At 41.8% G+C, this 23,986-nt stretch overlaps 1 protein-coding gene across 2 annotated transcripts in view; it reads left to right on the top strand.

Moving 5' to 3' along the window:
• The first annotated feature begins 2,829 nt into the window (after positions 1-2,829).
• Positions 2,830-23,986, top strand: part of LOC139409195 (Ras association domain family member 4a) — a 69,085-nt gene continuing 47,928 nt past the window's right edge. For both annotated transcript variants that reach the window (XM_071154017.1, XM_071154008.1), the window contains exon 1: positions 2,830-2,970. The gene's annotated coding sequence lies outside the window, so the exon portion shown is untranslated. The remainder of the gene's footprint in view (positions 2,971-23,986) is intronic.

The following is a 23,986-nucleotide window of genomic DNA, read 5'->3' as shown; positions in this document are numbered from 1 at the left end:
TCTGAATTCAGTATGCACTGCAACTCCTCTACAGGGTCTCTCTGGCTATTGTCCAGGGGCTATTAAGGGTGGGTTACAGGGACTCTTTGTCCTGAGGAAGCTGAATGGTTCGTAACCTTGCTCTGTATTGTCCCCTTGAAAGGGGGTAGTGACTGAACTGTCCCAAATTCAGCTCTGTGTCCTGGGGAGCTGGGGTGAGAGGAGAAGAGAGCTAGGATCCACATTAGCTGTTGTACATTCAGCAGTGCAGAACAGCTAGACACAAGAACAGCATGAGCTAATATTACATTACATAAAACACAAGATAAGAGAGTCATATATTGTCCAGACACCAAGAGACAACAAAAATCATTATTATACACTATTCATATACACATACTGTATTCCTGTTCTTATATACAGTACAGTTAAATCAGTTACAAATATTTAGAAAGTAGAAAGGCACTGTGATACAATACATTTTGTTACTGTTTTCAAAAAACTGAACTTGCTTTTTGCCTGAGTAACCTCAGGAGATATTTAGAGAAAGAATGAGAACAGTTAGGCAGGAAAGAGGTGTTCACACACAGCCTCAATATTTCCAGTCTGCTTCCTCAAACTTCCTCATCCTTTAAAAACATTAAAAAACACGTTCCTTATTTGGAATGTGTTTTGTCATAATCACATCCTCTAAAACAAACAGTTTCCCCTGGTAGAAGTGTCTTGGTTGCTGGAATAACTGACCTACCCTCTGGTACACACACACATATAGACACAAATGCACCTACGCGTGCACACAGACACACACACACACACACACTTCCTCGGATTCTCTTATACCAGCTCCTGCCCTGTGATAGTTTCCTAGATGCCAAATCCAGTCTCAAAGACAGGATGTGAGGGCTGCTTCTCAACAGTCCACTGTGGCTTCCTTTCCACCTTTCTTGTCCTTCATCTGTCCTGATCTGAAAATACAGGACAGGTAAGAAGGGATAAAGTGGCCCTCTGGAAGCCTGCTTTCACCTGTCTAGCTGTCTCTCACATCAGTGCAGAAGGAAATGATCTTACCACTAGGCTATAATTAAACAATTCATTCATAATAGTCAATCTCTTCAGGCACGTTGTTATACTGCTTTGTGATTTAAAGTTGAAGTCGGAAGTTTACATACACTTAGGTTGGAGTCATTAAAACTCGGTTTTCAACCACTCTGCAAATTTCTTGATAATTAACAAACTATAGTTTTGGCAAGTCCGTTAGGACATCTACTTTGTGCATGACACAAGTCATTTCCCCAACAATTGTTTACAAACAGATGATTTCACTTATAATTCACTGTATCACAATTCCAGTGGGTCAGAAGTTTACATACACTAAGTTGACTGTGCCTTTAAACAGCTTGGAAAATTCCAGAAAATCATGTCATTGCTTTAGAAGCTTCTGATAGGCTAATTGACATCATTTGAGTCAATTGGAGGTGTACCTGTGGATATATTTCATGGCCTATCTTCAAACTCAGTGCCTCTTTGCTTGACATTATGGGAAAATCAAAAGAAATCTGTGAAGAAAAAAATTGTAGACCGCCACAAGTCTGGTTCATCCTTGGGAGCAATTTCCAAACGCCTGAAGGTACCACGTTCATCTGTACAAATAATAGTACGCAAGTATAAACACCATGGGACCACTCAGCTGTCATACCGCTCAGGAAGGAGACGTGTTCTGTCTCCTAGAGATGAACGTACTTTGGTGCGAAAAGTGCAAATCAATCCCAGAACAACAGCAAAGGACCTTGTGAAGATGCTGGAGGAATCAGGTACAAAAGAATCTATATCCACAGTAAAACGAGTCCTATATCGACATAACCTGAAAGGTTAAAAAAAGCCAGACCACGGTTTGCAACTGCACATGGGGACAAAGATCATACTTTTTTGGTGAAATGTCCTCTGGTCTGATGAAACAAAAATAGAACTGTTTGGCCATAATGACCAGCGTTGTGTTTGGAGGAAAAAGGGGGAGGCTTGCAAGCCGAAGAACATCATCCCAACCACGAAGCACGGGGGTGGCAGCATCATGTTGTGGGGGTGCTTTGCTGCAGGAGGGACTGGTGCACTTCACAAAATAGATGGCTTCATAAGGAAGGAAAATTATGTGGATATATTGAAGCAAAGTTAAAGCTTGGTGGCAATTGGTCTTCCAAATAGATAATGACCTCAAGCATACATCCAAAGTTGTGGCAAAATGGCTTAAGGCAACGAAGTCAAAGTATTGGAGTGGCCATCACAAAGCCCTGACCTCAATCCTATAGAAAATGTGTGGGCAGAATTGAAAAAGTGCGAGCAAGAAGGCCTGCAAACCTGACTCAGTTACACCAGCTCTGTCAGGAGGAATGGGCCAAAATTCACCCAACCTATTGTGGGAAGCTTGTGGAAGGCTACCTGAAACGTTTGACCCAAGTTAAACAATTTAAAGGCAATGCTACCAAATACTAATTGAGTGCATGTAAACTTCTGTCCCACTGGGAATGTGATGAAAGAAATAAAAGCTGAAATAAGTCATTCTCACTACTATTATTCTGACATTTCAAGTTCTTAAAATAAAGTGGAGATCCTATCTGACCTAAAACGGGGATTTTTTAAACGATTAAATGTCAGGAATTGTGAAAAACTGAGTTTAAATGTATTTGGCTGAGGTGTATGTAAACCTCCGACTTCAACTGTATATTCATGTAAGAGGTACGCAGCGCTGGATCCTCAGTCAACGTAAACTCGCCCACAGATTAATCTTATTGGTTTTTTCTTATCAATCAGCCCCGTTACTGGATAATATTTCTGTCAATCTCTCAACCCGGTTTCAATCCAACACCAGAATAGCGCAGGGTCAAGGAGGTTTTAAGGGAGATACGAGATAAGGGAGATACAGCGAATACCAGACTGAGACCGCCTGGTTTTGGAATAATAATAAAAAACGCTACCCTCCTTTTGCACTCTGTGATGGTAAGAGATCTGCAGTTATTGTTGGAATATATTATATTATATTATTCCAAAGCATGCTAATGACAGCCGCTGTGTTAAATGTATGCTCATCAGTTCCTTACTATGTCAGTCGTCGTTCTTTTGTGGTTCATATAGCCAGCCTACTGTAGACAATCTTCTCGTTGTTTTGTTTTTTTGTTGCTTGATCTGTCAAATGTTATACACGGTCGGCAACTGAGTGAAGAAAAGAGTTTAGGAAAACGCGCACGGATTCATGATGCTATAAGACAGAGGTAGTTAATAAAGTATGTCATTCATAAATGACTGGATAATTTAAAACATATCATAGTTGCCATTGGCTATTATGGAAAACTCTTTGAGGCACTGAACAGTAAAACAAAACAAAAAAGCATATTAAAGCGGTTGAGCGCGACACTCCAGACTGAGATAAAAAATACTGTATTTACTTTTTGATTTGATTTAGAAGCATAATCGCGTTTTCAGCAGATTTTCTGTGCCTCTTCACCTACTTGTGTTTTTGGAGAAAATCCTTTTACACAAACAATAGACAGCTGGTCCCAGGGAAGAGGAGCAGCAATTAGATGGACAGGGTCTCGCTCTGCCTGATCCAATCAATTAGTTAGTGCTCTGCTGTCTGAGGACCCTTTGTCCAAGGGGATACTGTCCTCAAAGACCTGAGCCTGTATGGCTCCACACAGGCAGACATCTATAGCCTACAACAGACTAAACTAGAATAGAAGAGGAAACAGCTATAGAATAAAATAGAATATAAAATAAGAGACATCAATAGAAATAGCAAACATCAGCAGAAAATAATAGGAGGGAGCATCAATAGAATAGACTATGAGTTATATTGTTCAAGCACTGGTGGACATTTGCCTTTGGCTTCACCTCAAAGTTAACACAGGATGGATAACCACAGAATATATACTAGCAATCCTTGCTAAATGAGTCACTTTACAATTCCCAGCAAGTGGGTTAACCCTATTGGGGCAATGCATTTAGGGTGCCTTTCATAGCAGTGACCTGGGTTTGCTTCCCTGCCCCACCTTCCCCTACACTGGTGTCAGAAGTGAGATGGTGGCCGTGAGGCCTTCGGAACGCATGGCTGGATGTGTGAGGGCACAGGGATGTGCCTTCCTGTTCATTGTAGTGATCCTTGCTATCTGAGCCACGTTACAATTCTCATCAAGTGGGTAACCCTATTGGTGCATAGGGTGTTTGGCTTTCACGCCAGCTACCCAGGTTTGTTCCGCTGTCGTCCCCTACAATCATATTGATTTTTTTTTTTAAGTTGTGAGGAGCAAATGCCCGGTCCCTCTCTGAAGGTCCATGTGCCGGGGTTTAATAATTCATGTAAATGGTGACAGACTTAGATGCTTTAACGTTGTGGAATATTTATACATCCATTTGAGTTTATGAATATGCATGACCATGCTGGATGATCCAGTGATCCAGTCATCTCTGTCAGTGAATCCAGAGGAGAACTGGGCCCCTATCTCACACACGCACGCACGCACGCACGCACGCACGCAAACACTGCTGATTCTGTGGACGGAGTGGTCACAAAGTTAAAGGTCCCAGATCAGGGTTAATGGATTAACCCTACCTGTAGTGTCCTGTAAAATCTCTCACTCCCATGAATACCTGTGGAGCTAACTAAACCTCAATGAGAGAGCGAGAGATCCTCTTACCAACCAGCACTTACAGGGCTGTGACAATACATTGAATCGAGGATGATTATTGATACAAATGGGACAAGTAATTTGATTATGTAAATTGTAAATTGAAACATTTTTAAATAGGACATTGTAGTGCAGTCTCCAACATTACCTTTTTCTCTATATGAGTTAAATAATAGGTTAGTGTTGTTCGTCCTGCTGTGGTCGAGTCTAATGATATGAGCTGATGGCAGGTGACTTTTCAGACGGTTAGACTGATCATTAGACCCAGTGCAGTTTGTGATTTAACCACTAGGTGCCAGTGTCCTCCCACTTACCCCAATGAGAACCACTCAACGACATGGGAACACCAGTGTTGTGCATTTAATTGATTCTCACAATTAAAAATATGGACTAATTGTTTAAGTACTCTACACCAGGGATGGGCAAACTTTTGTGGAACTCATTCGGAGTCTCAACTTAATGTTGAGAGTTAGAATAGTAGAATACTAAGATGCAATTTCAAAAATGTCAAACCAATTGGCAACAGATTTTCACGTGAATATAAAAACATCAGCTAAAAAACATTTCCACCAAACTGACTTGTTGCGGGTAAAAATCAGTGTGTGATATGTAGTGAACACAAAATGTACTTTTTCGCTGAAGTTTTCATGTATCGAATAAAATCTCAAGCTCAATGTGTTTCCATCGCATTTTCAACTCTACAGATAGTTTTGTCACACTAACGGTTGTGTTAAATAGCAAATGTATTCGGACAAAATGGTGCTGTAGAAAAAACACAGTGGCAGCATTCCAAACAATTAAAAGACACATTCTCTCCCCTCAGCCCTGAAATTAAGTGGACACTTCTGATGACGTTTCATGACATCTGACGAGTATACATACACTTGCAGGACAAGGGTGGAGGGAGGAAGGAATTTATTTTAAAATGCCCGGAAATTCATCACTTATTCATCCCGCGACGATTGTGATTTCAGCCACCGGTAGCTTGTGGTTGCTTTATACAGTGGGGCAAAAAAGTATTTAGTCAGCCACCAATTGTGCAAGTCCTCCTACCTAAAAATATAATACTTATTTTCCACCATAATTTGCAAATAAATTAATTTAAAAAAAAGTATTTAGTCAGCCACCAATTGTGCAAGTCCTCCTACCTAAAAAGATAATACTTATTTTCCACCATAATTTGCAAATAAATTAATAAAAAATCCTACAATGTGATATTCTGGATTTTTTTTCTCCTTTTTGCTGTCATAGTTAAAGTGTACCTATGATGAAAATTACAGGCCTCTCTCATCTTTTTAAGTGGGAGAACTTGCACAATTGGTGGCTGACTAAATACTTTTTTGCCCCACTGTATGCTCTATAGTCAATTATGATTGCATGTCTACTTATATTAACTATATAATTATTTATATACGCCTACTGTATGATAGCTAGCAAATTAATTAGCTAACTAACATTAGCCTGCCTCGCTACTTCTGAAGAAGGAAAATGTTTTAATTCTACAATTTCAGAATTAAACTCCGACACTGCAGGGTTTAGAGGAGATTTTAAATGTTTGTTGAACCCACTTATTGACAAGTTTCCCAGCAGAATAGCTACACCCTCTCCTCAAGCTAGGCCGCTTAAAGCTATTTGTGATGATCTGGGGAATGCTGATGTATGGTGAACCTTTCATCCCGCCAACAGTTTTTTTTTCTCTGCACCTCATTGGATGTCAGACTAGAATATATTACTTTTTTTTGCCCAGGATGTTTTTATAGTCTGTTTTATCTACTAATATAGGAAGCATAGTCATATCAGATCATGCTGAGGTGATCCTGGACACAAAACTCAAAGGGTCACTGTGACAATATTAGGCGTAGTGGGTGCGGAGTCAGGTGCAGGAGGCAGAAAGTTCTGAATAGCACTTTATTCAGCACCGGGCAAAATAGTATATACAACGAAACTGAGCGTCATAAAACAAATGCCCAAAACAGGAACCAAACCCAGATCGCACTACCACACATACAAAGTGGGAATAAACAAGCACGCACGAAGAGCAGACGGGTCTACTGACTTAAATAGCCAAACATACGAAGAGCAGGCGGGCCTACCGACTTAAATAGCCAAACATATGAAGAGCAGGCGGGTCTACCGACTTAAATAGCCAAACATATGAAGAGCAGGCGGGCCTACCGACTTAAATAGCCAAACATATGAAGAGCAGGCGGGCCTACCGTCTTAAATAGCCAAACATATGAAGAGCAGGCGGGCCTACCGACTTAAATAGCCAAACTAAAAATCTAAACAAGATACTGGTGAAACAAATCACACCAAACCAACAGAAAGGGGAAAAAGGGATTGGTGGCAGCTAGTAGGCCGGTGACGACGACTGCCGAGCACCACCCGAATAGGAAGGGGAGCCACCTTCGGTAGGAGTCGTGACAGTCACCCAATCCATCAAGACATTGGAGATTGAATACAACCATTCTTAAAGACCATCATTTACAGTGCCTTGACTTTTTCACATTTTGTTACGTTACAGCTTTATTCTAAAATTGATTAACTCATTTTTTTCCCTCATCAATCTGCACACAATACCCCATAATGGAAAAGAAAAAAATGGTTTTTAGAAATGTTTGCTAATTTCTGAAAAATAATAATAAAACGGAAATATCACATTTAGAAACAGTGCCTTGCAAAAGTATTCATCCCCCTTGGTGTTTTTCCTATTTTACCTGTAATTTAAATGGATTTTTATTTGGATTTCATGTAATGGACATACACAAAATATTCCAAATTGGTGAAGTGAAATGGAAAAAAAGACTTTTTTCTAGAAAAACAACAACTGTAAAGTGGTGCATGCATACGTATTCACCCCCTTTGCTACAAAGCCCCCAAATAAGATCTGGTGCAACCAAATAACTTCAGAAGTCACTTAATTAGTTAAATAAAGTCCACCTGTGTGCAATCTAAGTGTCACATGATCTCAGTATATATACACCTGTTCTGAAAAGCCCCAGAGTCTGCAACACCACTAAGCAAGGGGCACCACCAAGCAAGCAGCACCATGAAGACCAAGAAGCTCTCCAAACAGGTCAGGGACAAAGTTGTGGAGAAGTACAGATCAGGGTTGAGTTTTTAAAAAAATCCAAAACTTTGAGCATGCCACAGAGAACCATTTTAAAATCCATTATTTAAAAAATGGAAAGAATATGGCACCACAACAAACCTGCCAAGAGTGGGCCACCCACCAAAACTCATGGACCAGGCAAGGAGGGAATTCATCAGAGAGGCAACGAAGAGACCAAAGATAACCCTGAAGGAGCTCCACGGCAGAGAATGGCGTATCTGTCCATAGGACCACTTTAAGCCGTACACTCCACAGAGCTGGGCTTCACGAAAGAGTGGCCAGAAAAAAATACATTGCTTAAATAAGCAAACACGTTTGGTGTTCGCCAAAAGCCATGTGGGAGACTCACCAAACATATGGAAGAAGGTACTCTGGTCAGATGAGACTAAAATGTAGCTTTTTGTCCATCAAGGAAAACACTATGTCTGGTGCAAACCCAACACCTCTAATCACCCCGAAAACACCATCCCCACAGTGAGGCATGGTGGCAGCATCATGCTGTGGGGAAGTTTTTCATCGGCAGGGACTGGGAAACTGGTCAGAATTGAAGGAATGATGGATGGCACTAAATACAGGGAAATTCTTGAGGGACATCTCTTCCAGAGATTTGAGACTAGACCAGAGGTTCACTTTGCAGCAGGACAATGACCCTAAGCATACTGCTAAAGCAACACTTGAGTGGTTTAAGGGGAAACATTTAAATTTCTTGGAATGGCCTAGTCAAAGCCCAGACCTCAATCCAATTGAGAATCTGTGGTATGACTTAAAGATTGCTGTACACCAGCGGAACCCATCCAACTTGAAGGAGCTGGAGCAGTTTTGCCTTGAAGAATGGGCAAAAATCCCAGTGGCTAGATGTGCCAAGCTTATATAGACATACCCCAAGAGACTTGCAGCTGTAATTGCTGCAAAAAAGGTGGCTCTACAAAGTATTGACTTTGTTCTGCACACTCAAGTTTTCTGTTTTTTTTGTCTTATTTATTTTTTGTTTCACAATATAAAATATTTTGCATCTTCAAAGTTTTAGGCATGTTGTATAAATCAAATTATACAACCCCCCCCCCCCCCCCCCCCCCCCCCCCCAAATATATTTTAATTCCAGGTTGTAAGGCAACAAAATAAGAAAAATGCCAAGGGGGTGAATACTTTCGCAAGCCACTGTAAGTATTCAGACCCTTTACTCAGTACTAGGTTGAAGCACCTTTGGCAGTGATTACAGTATTCTTGGGTATGATGCTACAAGCTTGGCACACCTGTGTTTGGGGAGTTTCTCCCATTCTTTTCTGCAGATCCTCTCAAGCTCTGTCAGGTTGGATGGGGAGCATTGCTGCACGATTTTCAGGTCTCTCCAGATATGTTTGATCGGGTTCAGGTCCGAGCTCTGGCTGGGCCACTCAAGGACATTCAGAGTACTGAGTACTCTGGAGCAGTTTTTCATCAAGGATCTCCCTGTACTTTCCTCTGTTTATCTTTCCCTCGATCCTGACTAGTCTCCCAGTCCCTGTCGCTGAAAAACATCCCCACAGCATGATGATACCACCAACATGCTTCACCATAGGGATGGTGGCAGGTTTCCTCCAGACGTGACGCTTGGTTTTCAGGCCAAAGAGTTCAATCTTGGTTTCATCAGAGATGAACGGGAGAATCTTGTTTCTCATAGTCTGAGAGTTTTTAGGTGCCTTTTGGCAAACTCCAAGCGGGCTGTCATGTGCCTTTTGCTGAGGAGTGGCTTCCGTCTGGCCACTCTACCTTAAAGGCCTGATTTTTGGAGTGCTGCAGAGATGGTTGTCCTTCTGGAAGGTTCTCCCATCTCCACAGAGGAATTCTGGAGCTCTGTCAGAGTGACCATCGGGTTCTTGGTCACCTCCCTGACCAAGGCCCTTCTCGCCCGATTGCTCAGTTTGGCTGTTCGGTCAGGTCTAGGATGAGTCTTGGTGGTTGCAATCTTCTTCCATTTAAGAATGATGGAGGCCACTGTGTTCTTGGGGACCTTCAATGTTGAATATATTTGTTGGTGCCCTTCCCCAGACCTGTGACTCAACTCAATTCTGTCTTGAAGCTCTCTGGACAATTCCTTTGACCTCATGGCTTGGTTTTTGCTCTGACATGCACTGTCAATTGTGGGAACTTATATAGACAGGTGTGTGCCTTTCCAAATCATGTCCAATCAATTGAATGTACCACTGGTGGACTCCAATCAAGTTGTAGAAACATCTCAAGGATGATCAATGGAAACAGGATGCACCTGAGCTCAATTTCGAGTCTCATAGTGAAGGGTCTGAATATTTATGTAAATAATGTATTTCTGTTATTTATTTTAGATAAATGTGCAAAAATGTTTAAAAATCTGTTTTTACTTTGTCATCAAATTGATAAAAACAATTTTAGAATAAGGCTGTAACATAACAAAATGTGGAAAACGTCAAGGAGTCCGAATACTTTCCGAAGGCACTGTACATAATATTTTATTACAGAGGCTAAAGCATTTTTCTCTGTTAACTCTCAATCAACAGACAAGCTTGTCGCTCCTTTGGGAAACCTGTAAAGTGTACGCCAGGGATCTGATTATGTCATACTCAGCCACTAAGAGATGGAAAAAAAAACATGAAAAGCAAAAACGTTAGAGGGTGAATTGGCAGCTGAAGAAGACTACATACAAATTTCCACTACTGAACTATTAAAAAAATATCAGTCCTTAGATCAACGTTGGACTCTCCTAAAACAGGACGCTGAAAATAAAATTAGATTTGTCTGGGGAAAGCTTTATGAACATGGCTATAAACCAGGAAAATATTTGTCTTACCTAGCTAAAAAAGACAGCAGACTCCCAGTCAATTGCTATTATTACTGATTCTGATTGCAACCATTTATATAAAAAATAAATGGCTAAATTAGTAATTGAAGACATTTTATGCAAATATGTATGCCTCAGAACTGACAAATGATGCACCCAAAGTAAGATTGAGCTCCTTACTATTTCCGAAGAACAGAGGTCTCTCCTTAATGTCCCTATTACCAAGGAAGAGATAATGTTTGGAATTGAGAATTTGCAAAATGGTAGGAACCCTGGACAAGACAGGTTTTGTAGTGAGTTCTATAAGGAGTTCCATGGCCTGATCCTTGAGCCATTGCTTGATCTGTTTAACCAATCATTTTCAAATGAAAGCCTCCCTCAAACACTGAGGGAAGCTAGCATTTCACTTATTCTCAAAAAGGGAAAATGCTCAGAGTCTTGTTCCTATTGCCCTTATGAACGTGGATAGAAAATTGCTTTCTAAAATCCTGGCCACAAGACTAGAAGAGTTATTGCCACTAATTGTGAAAGGGGACCAAACTGACTTGATTAATGTCCGCAACTCACATAATAATGACAGGCGTCTTCTTAATGTTATTCAAGCCTACCAACGAAGTGCTGTGGATTGTCTCCCTAGATGCTGAAAAAGCATTTGACCGTGTGGAGTGGTCTATTCTTAGCTCGGACTAAATTTAGTCTAGATGACAACTTTATCAAATGTGTTATGGTTTTATTTGATAACCCTCAGGCGGCTGTCCTTACTAACGGGGTGTCCTTTGTCCCCTCTCCTATTTGCGCTCGCTATGGAACCATTTTTTTATTTTACCTTTATTTAACCAGGCAAGTCAGTTAAGAACAAATTCTTATTTTCAATGACGGCCTAGGAACAGTGGGTTAACTGCCTGTTCAGGGGCAGAACGACAGATTTGTACCTTGTCAGCTCGGTGGTTTGAACTTGTAACCTTCCGGTTACTAGTCCACCGCTCTAACCACTAGGCTACCCTGCCGCCCCTAGGCCGAGGCCATCAGAGGAATGCCTGCCATACAGGGTCTACTCATTGGTGACGTTCATCATAAAATGAACGCTGAAGATGTTTTGATATTGCAGCTGCCAGGTTCTATGGGGGGCTTTGATCTACCCAATATTAGGTTGTGGTGGTGGTGTGCCCACTTACGTTATATTTCTGACTGGATCACAAAAGATGACTCCTCAATTTGGTTAGACATTGAGACTTCTTTTTAATATACCCCTTGCAGGATCTTTTATTTTTCAGAAGCTTCAAGTCAGTAAAACATTACTGCAATAATCCCATTACACTTAACAAACTCAAAGCATTGAGGTCAGTTCAACGTTTTTTGGGAAGGTCCAAACTAACCTCTACTCTTACCCCGATTCTTAACAAACCAGATTTTGTACCAGGATTGCTGGATGCTGGCTTTAACATTTGGCTTAGTTAAGGGCATAGGCAGACTAAATCATTTATTTGCTGATACGATTTTATTGTCATTTGAGCAGATGGTTGAGAAATATTGACTCCCAAAGCAGGACTTTCTCCGCTTTCTACAAGTAAGACATTATATTTAGAAGAGGACCACCTTGATTGGCAACCCTGATGTGTCTGTCATGGAAAGAATGCTTTTTTTACAAAGGGAAATGTCTGTAAGTTTATTTTACGATGCTTTAAGGTCCTTTTCTACTGCTTTTCTGCAAGTGTGGGAGAAATAATTGCCTGTTACTATTGACTAGGACTATCTGTAATTGAACTAGAGTAATCCAATTAAGAATAATACACAGATTGCATATATCCCCAAATCACAGACATTCTTTTAGCCCCTCCTCCTCCTCCTCCTCCTCCTCTCATCAGTGTCTCAAATATAAAAGTGATACAGACCCCCAAACACATTGTTTATGGTTATGTTCCAAATTACAAAGATACTGGTCTAATGTGCTTCAAGAAATTGAAAATATTCTAGGGGTTGATCTAGAATTGGATCCAGTTTCTTTGTACACTATCAACTGCATGGTTTCCCGAGTTGTAGTGGGACGACCACACACCATATCATCGCTTGACTCCAAGTTTGCTTCGATATGATGGTAATTATGTCAGTATTTGCGCATAAAGGTATTTCCACCGCCATTTCTCATGTAATTAAATTCAAATAAAATGAAGTTGTATTTGTCACATGAGCCGAACACAACAGGTTGTAGACCTTACCGTGAAATGCTTACTAGCCCTTAACCAACATTGCATTTTTAAGAAAATATTTACGAAACAAACTAAAGTAAAAAAAATGTATGTAACACAATAAAACAACAATAATAAGGCTATATGCAGGGATACAGGTTAGTCAAGGTAATTTGTACATGTAGGTAGGGGTAAAGTGACTATGCATAGATAATAAACAGCGAGTAGCAGCAGTGTAAAAACAAAGGGGGGGAGAGGTCAATGCAAACAGTCCGGGTGGATATTTGATTAATTGTTCAGCAGTCTTATGGCCTGGGGGTAGAAGTTGTTAGACTTGACCTAGACTTGGCGCTCCGGTACTGCTTGCCGTGTGGTAGAAGAAGGAACAGTCTATGACATGGGTGACTGGAGTATTTTACAATTTTTTGGGCCTTCCTCTGACATGACTAGTAAATAGGATCTGGATGGCAGGAAGCTTGGCCCCAGTGATGTACTGGGCCGTACACACTACGCTCTGTAGCGTCTTATGGTTGGATACAAGGCAGTGATGCAACTGGTCAGGATGCTCTCGATGATGCAGCTGTATACATTTATGAGGATCTGGGGATCATGCCAAATCTTTTCAGTCTCCTGAGGGGGAAAAGGTGTTGTCGTGCCCTCTTCACATCTGTCTTGGTGTGTTTGGACCATGATAGTTTGTTGGTAATGTGGACCAAGGAACTTGAAACTCTCGACCCTCTCCACTACAGTCCCATCGATATGAATGGGGGCATGTTCCTTTGTCTTGCTCACGTTGAGGGAGAGGTTGTTGTTTACCACCGCACTGCCAGGTCTCTGACATCCTCCCTATAGGCTGTCTCATTGTTGTCGGTGATCAGGCCTACCACCGTTGCGTCGTCAGCAAACTTAATGATGGTGTTGGAGTCGTGCTTGGCCACGCAGTCGTGTGTGAACAGGGAGTATAGGAGGGGACTAAACAAGCACCCCTGAGGAGCCCATGTGTTGAGGATCAGCGTCGCTGATGTGTTGTTGCCTACCCTTACAACCTGGGAGTGGCCTGTCAGGAAGTCCAGGATCCTGTTGCAGAGGGAGGTTTTTTTTCCTAGGGTCCTTAGTGATGAGCTTTGTGGGCACTGTCGTGTTGAACACTGAGCTGTAGTGAATGAACAGCATTCTAACATAGGTGTTCCTTTTGTCTGGGTGGGAAAGGGCAGTGTGGAGTGTGAGTGAGATTGTGTCATCTGTGCATCTGTTGGGGCAGTATGCGAATTGGATGGGTCTAGGGTTTGCAGGATGATGGTTTTGATGTGAGCCATGACCAGCCTTTCAAAGCACTTCATGGCTACATGAGTGCTATGGGGCAGTAGTAATTTAAGCAGGATATCTTCGCTTTCTTGGGCACAGGGACTATGGTGGTCTGCTTGATACATATAGGTATTACAGAATCGGTCAGGGAGAGGTTGTAAATGTCAGTGAAGACACTTGCCAGTTGGTCCGTGCATGCTCTGAGTACACATCCTGGATATCCGTCTGGCCCAGCAACCTTGTGAACGTTGACCCGTTTAAAGGTCTTGCTCACATCGGCTATGGAGAGCGTGATCGCAAAGTCGTCCGGAACAGCTGGTGCTCTCATGCATGCTTCAGTTTTGCTTGCCTCAAAGTGAGCATAAAAGGTATTTCGCCTGTTATGTCACTGTGCAGGTGGCATTTGAGGACATAGCGGGATTTCTTATGTGTCCGAATTAGTGTCCCGCTCTTTGAAAGTGGCAGCTCTAGCCTTTAGATCGGTTGTTGATGTTGCCTGTAATACAGTACATGGCTACTGGTTGGGATATGTACAGTTGGAGGCGGAAGTGTACATACACTTATGTTTGAGTCATTAAAACTTGTTTTTCAACCACTTCACAAATCTCTTGTTAACAAAATGTAGTTTGGGCAAGTCGGTTAGGACATCTACCTTGGTGCATGAAACAAATAATTTTTCCAACAATTGTTTACAGACAGATAATTTCTCTTATAATTCACTGTATCACAATTCCAGTGGGATAGACGTTTACTAAGTTGACTGTGCCTTTAAACAGCTTGGAAAATTCCAGAAAATTATGTCATGGCTTTAGAAGCTTCGCATTGAACAATTGACATAATTTGGGTCAATTGGAGGTGTACCTGTGGATGTATTTCAAGGCCTACCTTCAAACTCAGTGCCTCTTTGCTTGACATCATGGGGAAATCAAAAGAAATCAGCCAAGACCTCAGAAAAAAATTGTAGACCTCCACAAGTCTGGTTCATCCTTGGGATAAATTTTCAAATGCCTAAAGGTACCACGTTCATCTGTACAAACAATAGTATGCAAGTATAAACACCATGGGACCACGCAGCAGCCATACCGCTCAGGAAGGAGACGTGTTCTGTCTCCTAGAGATGAACATACTTTGGTGCGAAAAGTGCAAATCAATCCCAGGACAACAGCAAAGGACCTTGTGAAGATGCTGGAGGAAACAGGTACAAAAGATATCAATATCCACAGTAAAACGAGTTCTATATCGACATAACCTGAAAGGTCGCTCAGCAAGGAAGAAGCCACTGCTCCAAAACCGCCATAAAAAAAGTCAGACTACGGTTTGCAACTGCACATGGGGGAAAAGATCATACTTTTGGAGAAATGTCTTCTGGTCTGATGAAACAAAACTAGAACTGTTTGGCTATAATGACCATCATTATGTTTGGAGGAAAAAGGAGGACGCTTGCAAGCCGAAGAACACCATCCCAACCATGAAGCACGGGGGTGGCAGCATCATGTTGTGGGGCTGCTTTGCTGCAGGAGGGACTGGTGCACTTCACAAAATAGATGGCATCATGAGGCAGGAAAATGATGTGGATATATTGAAGGAACATCTCAAGACATCAGTCAGGAAGTTAAAGCTTGGTCGCATATGGGTCTTCCAAATGGACAATGGCCCCATGCATACTTCCAAAGTTGTGGTTAAATGGCTTCAGGACAACGAAGTCAGGTATTGGAGCGGCCATCACAAAGCCCTGACCTCAATCCAATAGAAAATGTGTGGGCAGAACAGAAAAAGCGTATGCGAGCAAGGAGGCCTACAAACCTGACTTAGTTACATAATACTAATTGAGTGTATGTAAACTTCTGTCCCACTGGGAATGTGATGAAATAAATAAAAGCTGAAATAAGTAATTCTCTATTATTATTCTGACATTTCACATTCTTAAAATAAAGTGGTGATCCTAACTGACCTAAAACAGGGAATTTTTACTAGGATTAAATGTCAGGAATTGTGAAAAACTGAGTTTAAATGTACTTCGCTAAGGTGTATGTAAACTTACGTCTTCCACTGTATGTACTCTCACTGCGGGTGAATGCATGAATGCATTGATGAAGCTGGTAACTGAGGTGGTATTCTCCTCAATGCCATTGGATGAATACCGGAACATATTCCAGTCTGTGCTAGCAAAACAGTCCTGTAGCGTAGCATCCGCATCATCTGACCACTTCCGTATTGAGCGAGTCACTGGTACTTCTTGCTTTAGTTTTTGCTTGTAAACAGGAATCAGGAGGACATAATTATGGTCAGATTTGCCAAATAGAGGGCGAGAAAGAGCTTTGTGCACGTCTCTGTGTGTGGAGTAAAGGTGGTCTAGAGTTTTTATTTATTTTTGTATTATTTTTTCTCCTCTAGTTGCACGTGACACTTTTTTGTGGCCCCCACTCGCATCAAAGTTGCCCATCCCTGCTCAACACACTGTGTGTGTGCGCATGTGTTTGCGTGTGCTTCAGGCATTCATTTGTGTTCACTTGTCAGAGAACAGGCTGAGAAGAAAATTATGTTGTCTATGTCAGCAATGGTGTTAATGTTGCAACAATATAACTCATTAACTCTATATAGCTCTAACTCTATAAAGCTCTGTCTATTACCCAGGTTGTCACTCTCAGAAAGACAAACATATATTTGACCTTACGAATTGGTCAGCCTCTTGTCCCTCTGTGCACTCTGCTCTCTGTCCTGCCTAACTCTCTCTCCCTCTTTCTCTCTCCCCCTCTCTCTCAGCTCTCCACGTATCTCTCTTCCCTCTCTTCTCTGTTTTTTCCTCCTTCTTTGTCCCCTCTTCTCTGCCCTCTGTCACAAAACACGTTCTACAGGAAACAAGTGTTTAAAATAAATCAGTTTAGCCGACTCCAGGACACAGAGGCTTTACTGGTGTCATAGGTTAGTGTTACTCAAGGTCAGGGTAGATTACGTAATACCTCACACAGTGGGCCGAGACAGGATGTGGATTAGTAATTATTGAGAGACCGTATTATTTTAGTTTTCCTTTAGTATCTAATGATGCTTTATTCCATGTTGCAGCCTTGTCGTGTGTGTGTGTGTGTGTGTGTGTGTGTGACCCCAGATGGCCTGGTAAAGTAGGTTCAAGTAGGTTTCACAGGAGCCCTGTGGTTTACTAGAAACCATGTGACTGGGAGCTGACTGGATATGGGCATGCCGGAAACAAGCAGTGAGAGGGACATAGGCACTGTGTGTGTGTGTGTGTCCCTCACCCCTTGTTTCCTGCATGCCCAAATCCAGTCAGCTCCCAGTCACATGATTTCTAGTAAATCACAGGGCTCCTATGAACTGCAATATATCTATAACACACACACACTCTCCAAATAATAAAAACATGTATCTGATGATTTATGCATATGTACCAGTGGAGGCTCCTCAGGGGGGACCATCCTCCTCAGTGAATTTCAGAGAAATGTAAATACTGAACCATTAACCATCGAATTTTAGATAAAACTATACTAAATATATTCACGTCACCAAATAATTGATAAGACACTTTTGCAATGATGGTCTACAGTAGCCTCAACAGCACTTTGTAGGGTAGCACCATGGCAAAGCCAGAGGACAGCTAGTTTCCATCCTCCTCTGGGTACATTGACTTCAATACAAAACCTTGGAGGCTCACCCCCTTCCATAGACTTACACAGTAATTATGACAATGCCCTCCAACCTATCAGAGCTCCTGCAGCGGGAACTGACATGTTATCCACCCAATCAAAGCACCAGAAAATGAATCTAGTACTGAAAGCTACAGCTACAGCTAGCTAGCACTGCAGTACATAAAATATAGTGAATAGTTGACGCAAAGAGAGAGAAAGACAATAGTTGAACAGTTTTAAATAAATGAATTCCTTCAAAAATGAGGGAAGAAGCCCGAAAGAAAGAGAGGCTGCGTTTGTAACACGTAAAATACACACACTCCTCCACTTACACTTGTGTTATGCCTTGGGGGAATCCCTGATGGCCATCTTTACCGTCAGTCCAAACAATTAGCCAAGCAAGGGAAGTTGGCAAAGTAAGCCCCTCAGCCCTCGTTTCTGATCGAGTGTGTGAGCATACAATTATATTCACTCCGGGGCCTGAAATACACCAACATCAATTCAATATGGAAAAGTCAATATACAAGTGTAAGTAAAAACACATTTAAATAAGTTAGAAATTGAACTACCAGTGCATATGACGTCACAATGGGGTTGCAAAGGGTCGGAAACTTTCCGGTAAATTTCCAGCATTTTTCCAGAAATTTTCCATGGGAAGTTAAGCCCGGGAATTTGGGGAATTTTGCTTAAATTCATCAAAAAAGTTAGCTTATAACGGTGAACCTTTTTTGTGGGATACCCATAAGGCAATTCTAGGTCTTGTGGCATATTATGGTTAACTATCCCCAATTCAATGGAATTGCAACCCTCTGCATGCACAGTGCATTCTTCCATCACATGTACAGCTGATTCTCAAGATCTTGCACACTAATGAGATGTTATTGAGCCCACACTACTACCCTGCCTGAGCCAAGGACAACATGCTTTCCGGTAAATTTTGATTACAATACTGGGTGTGGTGAATATATTTTACATGACATACATGATTTTTTGGGGTAAATAGTAAATAGTAGCCTAAATAGCCTAAATCCTTTCTAACTTGTTAACAATTTCTGCTAGTTAGTTTTGCTACCATGTGAGTTTTAGCTTGCTTGAGCCTGATAACTGGGGAGTCTTAATTCACCTGTTTCCATACATGTGTCATTTTAAAACATGTATCTTATAAAGGAGTTGTTTAATCTAATTGCTTAACTATTTATCTCTACATGGAATTGTATTTTTTTTTTTTACCTCATTCTTTTCTAATCTTTACCTTTGCCACGGACACTATCTGATGTGTGGAGACATTTCACTGCAGCTAATGTAGAAGGAAAAGCTGTGTACATTTACAAATACTGTGCCAAATCATATGTGAGAAATGCAACAAAGATGCAGAATCATCTGGCCAAGTGCATATAGTTCCCTCAGCACTCACAACAAGCAGCATCTGGAAAAAGTCTCTCTACTTCTATTCGAGGTGAAAATTATGAATCAGACACCTTATCCATTGGAACAGCTCACGGTCCTCCTGGAATCAGAAGTTTTTTTGACTCAATGGAGGAACATAGTCAGAGAAATACTGGTGAATGTCTTGCTTGAGCAGTGTATGCAACTGGTTCACCTCTGATGCTTAATTAAAGGGGCAGTGTTGTATTTTGAGACAGGCTTGAATATGAAAATAAGCCAATAGGCAGAGGGGTAGCCTACATTGTCTAATTCTTTGTATGGTAATAATCATTTGTTTTATTTTGTAAAGTGGTGTCTTGCATCATACAACACAATACAATGCAATTGACAGTCATCTATTGGGCCCGTGGTGTTACAGACCAAGTAAATGACAAGCACTTCATAAATCGTCTTAGGGATAGGTGTTCGGTCAACGAGATAGTTGTAAATCATGCAGCACCTTATGTCACGATCACAGATTTTAGAGAAACAACAAATGTCGGTACATATAAGTGTCCTATATCGGCTGAAAGCTTAAATTCGTGTTAATATAACTGCATTGTCCAATTTACAGTAGCTATTACTGCGATATAACACAATATAACAGAGATAACGTGAAGTGTCGTTTTTGTTAGATAAAATAATTTTTTATATCCTAAAAAGGTCCATATAGCATGCATGATCGATTTTGTATTTCCACTCGTTCATTATGCAAAGAAAGGAATCTGTGAATATCTAACCCTAAATGTTGTTTCAACCAGTCAAATCACGTTCGTATGTATTCCTCAGAGATCCTCGAACATAGCCAGACTTCACTATATCATTAGGGGTATAGTATATCCTATAGGACACCAAATTTGGTCAGAGAGTGACGCCTTTATGGCACGACGATGACGCGGGCGGTCTTCACTTGATCGACTCTAACTTTGTCAAATAAGCACCAATCGGAGTCAAATAAACCTAGCCAGATAGCCAATGAGCTGGGCTTTACGGGAGTATCCGGAAACCGTGTAACTGTTGCAAAATGTAGCTGCAAACCTTTTGCGACAGCATGTCTTTTCCTTTTGGACAAAAATTATAAGTAAAAAGAGTATAAAGAGTTATGAAGTTATGAAAACTGGTTGTTTTGCAAATGTTGAACTTATAATATGGCAAATGCCGACCGCGTTATCTACCAAGAGAATTCTCTTCGATCATAATCACAGTCGTGTATATTCCCCCCCAAGCAGACATATCGACGGACCTGAAAGAACATCATTCGACTCTATGTAAACAGGAAACCACATATCCTGAGGCTGCATTTAAATTCGGGGTGGCAGGGTAGCCTAGTGGTTAGAGCGTTGGACTAGTAACTGAAAGGTTGCAAGTTCAAATCCCCGAGCTGACAAGGTACAAATCTGTTGTTCTGCCCCTGAACAGGCAGTTAACCCTAGGCCGTCATTGAAAATAAGAATATGTTCTTAACTGACTTGCCTAGTTAAATAAAGGTAAAATACATGTATTGTAGCTGGAGAATTTAACAAGGCTAATCTGAAAACAAGGATCCCCAAATTCTATCAGCATTGTGCTACCAGGGCTGGCAAAACCCTAGATCACTGTTATTCTAACTTCCGCAACGCATATAAGGCCCTCCCTTCGGGAAAGCTAACCACGACTCCATTTTGTTGCTCCCTGTCTATAGACAGAACCTAAAACAGGAAGCACCCGCGCTCAGGTCTATTCAACGCTGCTCTGACCAATCGGATCCCACGCTTCAAGATCACTTCGATCTTCCACGCTTCGATCACGTGGACTGGGATCTGTTCTGCATTGTGGTGAACAACAACATTGACGAATACGCTGATTTGGTGAGCGAGTTTATTAGCAAGTGCATCGGTGCAAGTGCATCCCCGGCCGTATCCTCAGAGTATGCGCAGACCAGCTGGCTGGTGTGTTTACAGACATATTCAATCAATCCTTATCCCAGTCTGCTGTTCCCACATGCTTCAAGAGGGCCACCATTGTTCCTGTTCCCAAGAAAGCGAAGGTAACTGAGCTAAATGACTACGGCGTGCACATCACGGACAAACTGGTGGTCCACCCACACAGACAGCATGGTGAAGAAGGCGCAGCAGCGCCTCTTCAAACTCAGGAGGCTGAAGATATTCGGCTTGTCACCAAAACCACTCACAAACTTTTACAGATGCACAATCGAGAGCATCCTGTCGGGCTGTATCACCGCCTGGTACGGCAACTGCTCCGCCCATAACCGTAAGGCTCTCCAGAGGGTAGTGAGGTCTGCACAACGCATTGCTACTACCTGCCCGCTAGGACACCTACACCACCCGATGTCACAGGAAGGCCAAAAAGATCATCAAGGACAACAACCACCCGAGCCACTGCCTGTTCACCCCGCTATCATCCAGAAGGCGAGGTCAGTACAGATGCATCAAAGCGGGGACCGAGAGACTGAAAATCAGCTTCTATCTCAAGGCCATCAGACTGTCAAACAGCCTTCACTAACATTGAGTGGCTGATAACAACTTTTATACTGATAACAAGTTCAAACAGGTGCCATTAATACAGGTAACGAGTGGAGGACAGAGGAGCCTCTTTAAGAAGGTCTGTGAGAGCCAGAAATCTTGCTTGTTTGTAGGTGACCAAATACTTATTTTCCACCAAAATTTGCAAATAAATTCATTAAAAATCCTACAATGTGATTTTTCTCTCATTTTGTCTGTCATAGTTTAAGTGTACCTATGATGAAAATTACAGGCCTCTCTCATCTTTTTAAATGGGAGAACTTGCACAATTGGTGGCTGACTAAATACTTTTTTGCCCCACTGTATACAGGGGTTACCGGTACCGAGTCAATGGCACGGGTACAGGTTAGTCTTAGTAATTTGTACATATAGGTAGGGGTAAAGTTAGTATGCATATATAATAAACAGCGAGTAGCAGCAGTGTAAAAACAAAGCAGGGGGGGATCAATGTAAATAGTCCAGTTGGCCATTTGATTAATTGTTCAGCAGTCTTATGGCTTGGGGGTAGAAGTTGTCTTTTGGTCCTAGACTTGGCGCTCCGGTATCGCTAGCAAAGAGAACAGTCTATGACTTGGCTGACTAGAGAGTTTGAACATTTTTGGGCTTTCCTCAGACACCGCCTAATATACAGTTCAAGTCGGAAGTTTACATACAATTAGGTTGGAGTCATTAAAACTCATTTTTCAACCAATCCTTAAAACAAACTAAAGTTTTGGCAAATCAGTTAGGACATCTACTTTGTGCATGACACAGGTCATTTTTCCAACAATTGTTTACAGACAGTGAATTATAAGTGAAATAATCTATCACAATTCCACTGGGTCAGACGTTTACATACACTAAGACTGTGTCTTTAAAAAGCCAGAAAATCATGTCATGAAGCTTCTGATAGGCTAATTGACATAATTTGAGTCAATTGGATGTGTACCTGTGGATGTATTTTAAAGCCTACCTCCAAACTCAGTGCCTCTTTGCTTGACATCATGGGAAAATCAAAAGAAATCAGCCAAGACCTCAGAAAAAATGTGCAGATCTCCACAAGTCTGATTCATCCTTGGGAGCAATTTCTAAACGCCTGAAGGTACCACGTTCATCTGTACAAACAATACTATGCAAGTATAAACACCATGGGACCACGCAGCCATCATACCGCTCAGGAAAGAAATGTGTTCTGTCTCCTAGAGATGAACGTACTTTGGTGCGAAAAGTACAAATCAATCCCAGAACAAGAGCAAAGGACCTTGTGAAGATGCTGGAGGAAACGGGTACAAAAGTATCAATATCCACAGTAAAACAAGTCCTATATCGACATAACCTGAAAGGCCACTCAGCAAGGAAGAAGCCACTGCTCCAAAACCACCAAAACCGTGAAGCACGGGGGTGGCAGCATCATGTTGTGTGGGTGCTTTTCTGCAGGAGGGACTGGTGCACTTCACAAAATAGATGGCATCATGAAGAGGAAAATTATGTGGATATATTGAAGCAACATCTCAAAACATCAGTCAGGAAGTTAAAGCTTGGTCGCAAATGGGTCTTCCAAACGGACAATGACCCCAAGCATACTTCCAAAGTTGTGGTAAAATGGCTTAAAGACAACAAGGTCTAGGTATTGGAGTGGGCATCACAAAACCCTGACCTCAAAACAATAGAACATGTGTCGGCAGAACTGAAAAAGCATGTGCGAGGAAGGAGGCCTTACAAACCTGACTCGGTTTCACCAGCTCTGTCAGGAGGAATGAGCCAAAATTCACCCAACTTATTGTGGGAAGCTTGTGGAAGGCTACTCGAAACATTTGACCCAAGTTAAACAATTTAAAGGCAATGCTACCAAATACTAATTGAGTGTATGTAAACTCTGACCCACTGGGAATGTGACGAAATAAATAAAAGCTGAAATAAGTAATTATTTTGTCACGGGTGTCGTAAGAAGAGGACCAAGGTGCAGCGTCGTGAGCGTACATATTCCTTTTTATTAGAATGTCGACAATAAACAATACAAACCGACTGTAAAGCCTAACTTTGTTAGAGGCATCATAGCCCTGTTAACTACCCACACTGAAAGGAGGGGAAAAGGGCTACATAAGTATGATTCCCAATCAGAGACAACGATAGACAGCTGTCCCTGATTGAGAACCATACCCGGCCAAAACATAGAAATAAAGAAACATAGAAAACAAAACATAGAATGCCCACCCCACATCACACGTGACAGTCCCCCCCCCCCCCCCCCCCCCCTCCCCCAAAGGTTCGGGCTCCAGCCGCAAAACCTGAACCTATAGGTGAGGGTCCTGGTGGGCATCTGTCTGCGGTGGCACCTCTGGTGTGGGGACCCTCGCCGCCGACCCC

Source organism: Oncorhynchus clarkii, chromosome 1, assembly GCF_045791955.1.
Source record: "Oncorhynchus clarkii lewisi isolate Uvic-CL-2024 chromosome 1, UVic_Ocla_1.0, whole genome shotgun sequence".
Classification (NCBI taxonomy): domain Eukaryota; kingdom Metazoa; phylum Chordata; class Actinopteri; order Salmoniformes; family Salmonidae; genus Oncorhynchus; species Oncorhynchus clarkii.
The sequence above is the reverse complement of the archived record's forward strand: the minus strand, read 5'-3'. Positions and strand labels throughout refer to the sequence as shown.